This window comes from Gopherus evgoodei, chromosome 4 (assembly GCF_007399415.2).
Source record: "Gopherus evgoodei ecotype Sinaloan lineage chromosome 4, rGopEvg1_v1.p, whole genome shotgun sequence".
NCBI classification, from domain to species: domain Eukaryota; kingdom Metazoa; phylum Chordata; order Testudines; family Testudinidae; genus Gopherus; species Gopherus evgoodei.
The window spans coordinates 142425109-142432677 of NC_044325.1; positions in this window are offsets into that span (position 1 = coordinate 142425109).

Below are 7569 nucleotides of genomic sequence, written 5' to 3' on the forward strand. Positions count from 1 at the left end.
AAACCCAGTGTAAGGATCCTTCATTGTAATCATTAGGATCACTGTAGCTTTAAAATTTCCCCGCTGTTGCAACGTCCTACTGTACATAGGCCTCCCATGGCTGCAGCTGTTTTTAACACTGTGGGCTGAATTCTCTGCAGGCATAATGCCATTAAAGTCAACAGGGAAGCTGGCATGGAATTTGGCTCTGTGTCAATTAAACCTGCTCAGAGTTAGGGTTTGTCTACATCAGAAAGTTGCAGCGCTGGTGAGGGAGTTACAGCGCTGCAACTTTGAAGGTGTACACATCTGCAGGGCACCACCAGCGCTGCAACTCCCTGTTTGCAGCGCTGGCCGTACTCCCGTTTTGTCTCGGGTGTAGAGGATCCAGCACTGGTGATCCAGCGCTGGTAATCCAATGTAGACAGTTACCAGCGCTTTTCTTGACCTCCGTGGAAGGAGGAAGCCTCTGGTAATCAAGCTGGTTTCCTTTCCCGGTTTGCTCTCTCGGTCCTGGAGCCACCCAGCAAACCGCAGGGAAGGAGACCTGCTTGCTCGGGGTTCCGGGACCGAGAGAGCAAACCGGGAACGCCGCGGTTTGCTCTCTCGGTCCCGGAGCCACCCAGCAAACCGCAGGGAAGGAGACCTGCTTGCTCGGGGTTCCGGGACCGAGAGAGCAAACCGGGAAAGGAAACCAGCTTCGCCGCGGTTTGCTCTCTCGGTCCCGGAACCCCGAGCAAGCAGGTCTCCTTCCCTGCGGTTTGCTGGCTGGCTCCGGGACCGAGAGAGCAAACCGCGGCGTTCCCGGTTTGCTCTCTCGGTCCCGGAACCCCGAGCAAGCAGGTCTCCTTCCCTGCGGTTTGCTGGCTGGCTCCGGGACCGAGAGAGCAAACCGCGGCGTTCCCGGTTTGCTCTCTCGGTCCCGGAACCCCGAGCAAGCAGGTCTCCTTCCCTGCGGTTTGCTGGGTGGCTCCGGGACCGAGAGAGCAAACCGCGGCGAAGCTGGTTTCCTTTCCCGGTTTGCTCTCTCGGTCCCGGAACCCCCCTTGAAGCCGCCCAACAGCGCTGCAGTGTGGCCACATCTAACACCACTTGCAGCGCTGGTTGCTGTAAGTGTGGCCACTCTGCAGCGCTGGCCCTATACAGCTGTACTAATACAGCTGTAACAACCAGCGCTGCAAAATTTTAGATGTAGACATGGCCTTAGTCTAATCGAGGATGCAACCCCATGCTCTGACTGCCAGAGCTGGGACTGGACAACGGGGGATGGAACACTCAATAATTGCCCTGTTCTTTTCATTCCCTCTGAATCATCTGGCAGCGGCTGCTGTCAGAAGACAGGATACTAGGCTAGATGGACCATTGGTCTGACCCGGTGTGGCCATTCTTACCTTGTTCTGCTCTAATCCGCGTGATTATTTTGAGATGACTGGATCAGGGCTCCTGATGTTGCTAACACTGGTGTGACATTTTTAGACAATGGCCCCGGTTTGGTAAAAGGCCACGGCTGCGACCTTTTCTGCCACCAAGGTCAATGGCAACAAGTTGGGTCCTATATCTAGATTCATACAAGAATGAACTTTCCATATCAGACATGTTCATAGAAGCATGATCTCCATCTTGCAAAAAGGCAGAGTTCTGCTAGGTATTTAAATGCCAAGGAGGGTCATTTAGCTTATAATTGCCTCTAATTAGCACTCCTGCCAACTGGCAACATTCTTTACCTGCAGCTGAGCGGTATTCAGACAGGTGTGAAATTCATTCTTGCCTTTGAAAACACCAAAGCAACTAATATTGCTCTGATCCTTTCAACTGGCCCTGTTGATAAACATAAGAGAGGGGCAAACACATTAGCACCAATAGGAAAAGGCTTTGGAAAGTAATTTATGACCTATCAAGCCTAATGATCAGTACAATGGCCACCAAATTCCACTGTAGCAGTCCATGAGATACTCTGATTAATCCGCCAGGCCCCATTCTGTTCATCCATTCACTGGAGCAAGACATTTTCTTGGACAAGTATTTTTAATTTTTTTTCAATGCGATCCTGATAAAGGCTGGACAAATAGATTTTGTGCCCTGGCTAGTCACTTTTCATAATGCTTTTGTGAGATTGGCTTGGCTTAATATAGAACATCAATTTGACATTGATGTACGTACAAACTGAGCTTCTGCCAAGCTTATTCATAAGACATCACTTATTGGTCTGGTTTCTGTGAACACAAATCATGCAGGATTGGCAGAAGAGTACATATTGTCTTGTTGCATTGTTGGACAATGTGGCTGGAAAAATATACTCACTTCTAGGAGCAGTTCTACATGTGGACAGTTTGATAAATGGAAGTGCACAGAGAAGTAAAAGGAGCAAAGCAAAACTGCAGTTAATGCTTATTCTGTATACTGTGTACAGGGTAGCAGTGTTCTCTAGTGATTAGAACAAAGGAGAGAGGAGGCGGGATTCCTGAGTTTTGTTGCTTGCTCTGCCATTGACTGGCTGTGTGAATTTGAGCAAGTCTCTTAACTTCTTTGGGCCTGGATAAATGAAAAGTAATTATTCACTTATAAAGGGAGATTGATACAGAAGGATAGGAAAAAAGCTACCTTAAAGTATATGGTACCTTATGTATAAAGGTGATGGTCATCTGAGAATTACCAAGAGAGACAAGGTGGGAGAAGAAGCTACACTGTGTAGCTGGAAAGCTTGTCTCTTTCACCATCAGAAGTTGGTCCAATAAAAGATATTACCTCATCTATCCTGTTTCGCTAATATCCTGGGACTAATATGGCTATAGCAACACTGCAAACATAAGACAGATAAGCCCTTGAGTATTAGATGGACAGATACAATTTTATATGTCTGCTTTAAACTCACAAGACTTAGGACATTATAGAGTTAAGGCAGAAGTGGTGTCCCCATTCGATGCATTCTGTCTGAGTATTTCAGCCAATACAGTGTGCAAGACCTCCCACTGTCCTACAACTTCCAAATTGCAGCTGATAAGAAGCACAGACAAGGGCTTGAGATAAGGACGGAGTGGTAGCTATTACCCTACATTTCCATGCTTTTGTGAATTTGAAGTAGATCCTTAGGGTTTTGTTTTCCTCTCAGATACATGCAAATGGCTTTATTTAATGCAGAGTTAATGGGAGTTATGCGTGCGTGTCAACAAAAATGAATTACCCACCCAGACTGCCAGAGGAGACTATAAACCTCAAGTGTAGCTTTCTGTCTCAAGTCTGCCTATTATATCTACTTGTTGGGTCCGTCTCATCAGATGTCCCCCTGCAACAGATCAAATGGAAGGCGCAACATATTGACTGTGACATGCAATGTGTAATAGCAAATGATGGATGTTGAATCATTTTGTCTGCTAGCTGTTGAGAAAGACAGTAGCTCATTGCCATGACTCAGGGACTGAATTCTGGATGATCTTAAGCTCTAGCCTACACACAGATTTTGTACCAGTATAACAATGTCATTTAGGGGTGTGATTTTTCACTGAAATAGTTATACCAATATAACCTTGAATGTGAATGCAATTATACTGGTATACAAATGCCTTATACTGGTATAGCTTATTCCTCTTCCCCTACAGGAATAAACTACACTAGTTCACATACTTTTATACTGCTGTAACTGTATCCACAGTGGCAGGGCTGTACAGTTTTAACTGCCCTGGTTGGTATAGTTAATACAGTGCAACTTTTATCTATAGAACATATGCTGGGTCTCCTCTAGAAACTGGCTTCTTCCTAAAAGCAGAGGGATGCCTTTAAAGAAGTGTGTTGTGTTTTTATATAAATAAGCTGTGTCTCGTGACAAGGAGGTACTTTTACCAGTGAAAAGGACACCCCACCAAGCAGCAATCTGACTGCTTGGTGCAGATTTATTTCAGAACAACACGCAGGGTCTGATTTTTAAAATCTGGTATCCGGTAAATGTGGTCTCTACTATTTGCAGGTTCAAACAAGGACATGTAGGTAGCAAGCTTCCTGATCTGTTAATCACAAGTCAGTAGCTTGACAAGTACACCATCTCATTTGGGTCTGCAAATAAAGGCACATGCAGAATTATGCCTGTTGTTATTTGGAGGCACAAAGAAAGTAGTTGAGTTAGTGCTCTTCTAAAAATCAGGCCTCTTGATCTTTTTATCTATCTATCTATCCATCCATCCATCCATCCACCCATACATCCTCTTCACCCTATAGCAAAGCAGTAGTTTAATGGTGATAGACCTTTTTAATCCATGTCCCACAAAATGGGCAAAAAAATGTCCTGTGGCCCATTATATTGCTCGATCCTTTGCAGTTGAAAGGGATTGTGAGATTTGGATCTCAGGAATAGTATAGTCCAATAATAAAGAACAGTACAGTACACTGCAGAGAGCATTCTGGCCTGTTTAAATGCAGTCATTCTTTAATGTAATTGTCTTTGTTAGATCTCAAGTATATTTCCTCCAAAATGCCTCAGATAATTACTAATCCATTTTCAAAAGACTATGGACAATAATTTTCCATGCTAAGTTTGTGTTACACAAGAATTCTGAAAATCTCATGAATAAATGGTGTAACCAATGAAAAAGGAGTGGTGATTATGGGAACTCAGCAAACACTAGTAGTCATATATCTTATGAAAGGAAAGATTCTAATTGGCAGGGTGCATTTTATGGGGTTCAGCAGGTGATGCATGTGTGTACAGGCACTGGAAGGGAAAGTTGGTGGCAGAAGAACAAGGAAGGGGAAAAAAAAAAAGATCATGGATGATGGATCTAAAGGACTATTTGTCCACAAAGAGAGTAACAGAGGATGGCACCGAATAGGCTACCATGGTTGCAACCCTTCCATAACAGAGATGCCACATAAGAAGAAGTTGGTTTTGGTAGAAATGTTGGCAAGAAAGCAACTCAAACGCAGATCATTTTGTGTTTGTTTGTTTAACTGCTCTCCAAATCAAAGCTGGTTACAATAATCTAAGGCTCAGATTCAGCAAAGTATTTAAGCACATGCTTAAGTGCACTGTTGAATTGGAGCCTAAATCATTTCCTGCTTTTAGAGTCCCATCAATGAAATGTCCATTCGGAGTGGTAGTGACAACAACCTCTGTGAATTGAGAAAGGGAGGAAAAGTTACTGCACTTTCCTCCCCTTAACAACGAACGGCTGCATTCTGCCTTCAGCTACTCTCACTGGGGCTTCAGGAATCTAATTGGGGCAGAAATGCCCTCTCTGTAAATGGAAATGCCAATAGGGCCCGAGCTGAGGTGGCCTTTCTAGAGTGTAGCAGGAAGGATCAATGAGACACAAGAATGATTTCTTACATCCCGATGCATGTTGCTCACTGGGCTGGTGCAGCATGTGAGCTCAATCAAGTACCTCCTCGAGGTCTTTTTAAGCAGCTCTGTTTGCTATCCTTGTAACTTAAGGAAGCCCACTGCATCTGGATGGAATGACACATTATGTTAGTCATGCTCAGGGCCCCTTGACCACCCTGATGCAAGGCTAGCCTTGGGTGCACTGTATACATTACAGGCCTGTGAGCTGTTGTAAGGCTCCACTGATCTGCCACGTTAGATGGGGGTTCTGGTTACTGTACTCAGAATGATGTTTCCGAGTCTGTTCCTTCTGCAGTCCGGCTCTGCAGATCTGATGAGCTTCCTTTCACAGCGGACTCTGCAGGAGCAAAATCTCTGGCAGCATTCCTGTCTTTTGTAGCAACCAGGCATGGCCACAGCTATAGAAAGAGAGCAGCTAATGCTGCAGTTATATAAAAGAAATCTTCAAAGAGTCAGCATCAGCGTCTGCGTCCCATTAGGGATGGCTTGCAGTGGCAGAGCAGGGTAGAAGATACTCCATTTGGCACCATCCGCTTAAGTGGCTTTGTGTATGCCACAAGCAGAATGAAGTCAAAGGAACAAACCAGCTCCTTCAAACAGAGCCTTTGATTGTAATTACCAGTTGCAATGCTGTTGTCCTCAGATTGGGTTACAGCATGATTAAAATCTGGGGTCTAACGATCTCTGTCTAACCAAATTTCACAGCCGGACCATTTCTTACAAGGGGCAGAACCAGAGACCTGTAGCTAAAAATCCGCAGTCTACAGCAGGAAGAGTCAAAACCCAAGCTTGAACTGGGCCCATATTTTGCAAATGATCCCTGTGTTTATAATGGAGCTGGACCAAAAGTTCAGATCGGAGCAACCCTGAAACCTGAGGTGTTTGAAATCTAGATCCAAATTTTGTGGATTGAGTCCTTGTCTAGCAATAAAACTCAAACCCAGGGGAGTTCTTAGGGGGCTTGTTTTTTTGTTTTTTTTACTGAGAACATGTTGCACAGCTCTATTCATTATACCATATGCATACAACAAATCCACATAGCTGCATGTACACACATACACAAATGGTTCAATGCACCTCTGCACCCATATGAGCACACATACATACATACACAGGCATGTTAATGGTACAGTTTATGAACAAAGACTTACACGTACACACACATGCACAGGGAGACACATTCATGTACCGACAAACAGACACATAGGTGGTGCAGTGTTATCTCTGCATCAAGTCCCAGGCCCCCTGAGTCATAGTTCGCAGACAGAGTCAAACTATTTTTAGAAGACAGTTGGTTTCATTGTCATTTCATGCAGAGAAGCAGCCTCCCATCACACACTGCAAAGGTAACTAACCCTGCCTGCCGCACTTGGTAATTATGATCAAAGGGCCTGTTCTAAGGAGCTGGTTTGATCACTAGCCTAGACCTCCTGGCTTACACTTTGCCTTGTCCCCGTAGGCATAATGGGAAACATCAAGTATTAATTTCAAAGGTGGAAACACTGTCAGAATTGGGTGTTGGGAAACACTCTGCATATTGCTTGTGTCTTGAAACAGGAAACCCCACAACTCTCCAGTCCCCAAAGCTCTTGGGCAGGAATCTGCAGATTTACCAAAGAGCCTTGCTGCATGGTCACACTGATGCCCGTAGGCTCGTTTGTGTTGGAAATCTGCATCTGCATGAGGGACTCAAATCTGCAAGGTGCTGAGCATACAGCTTAGTGAGATCTCTTGCAAGGTTGGGTCCTGGGTCACAATCAGGGGAAGTCTGTGCTGGGAAGATCTAGGTACAGAAAGCAGGGCCCTGATCTTTACCTTCTCCTGGAGGACAGGCCAGCAGAGACAAGCAAAAGAGAGATGAGTTTGATACCCCACCTGCACAAGGATATGTGCAGCACCCTACCCTTTCAGCATTGTGGTAGGATTTCACTGTGGCCCGCTGTGCTGCCAGCTGGACATCACAGAATGGCTGAAACCAGCATCAGTTAGGAACTGTCTCCACTGGAGCTGGAGGTGTACTTTCCAGCTCATGTAGACATGCCCATGCTAGCACTGATCAAGCTAGCGAGCTAAACATAGCAGTGTAGGTATAGGCAGTGGGACTCATGATACAGACCCACCTAGACCTAGGTACCTACTTGGGCAAGCTAGCCTGTGCCACAGCATTGCTATTATTAGCATGCTAACTTGATCAAAGCTAACACAGACATGAGTTGGAAATTACAGTACTATTGTAACTAGCTGGAGGCTGCAGTGTG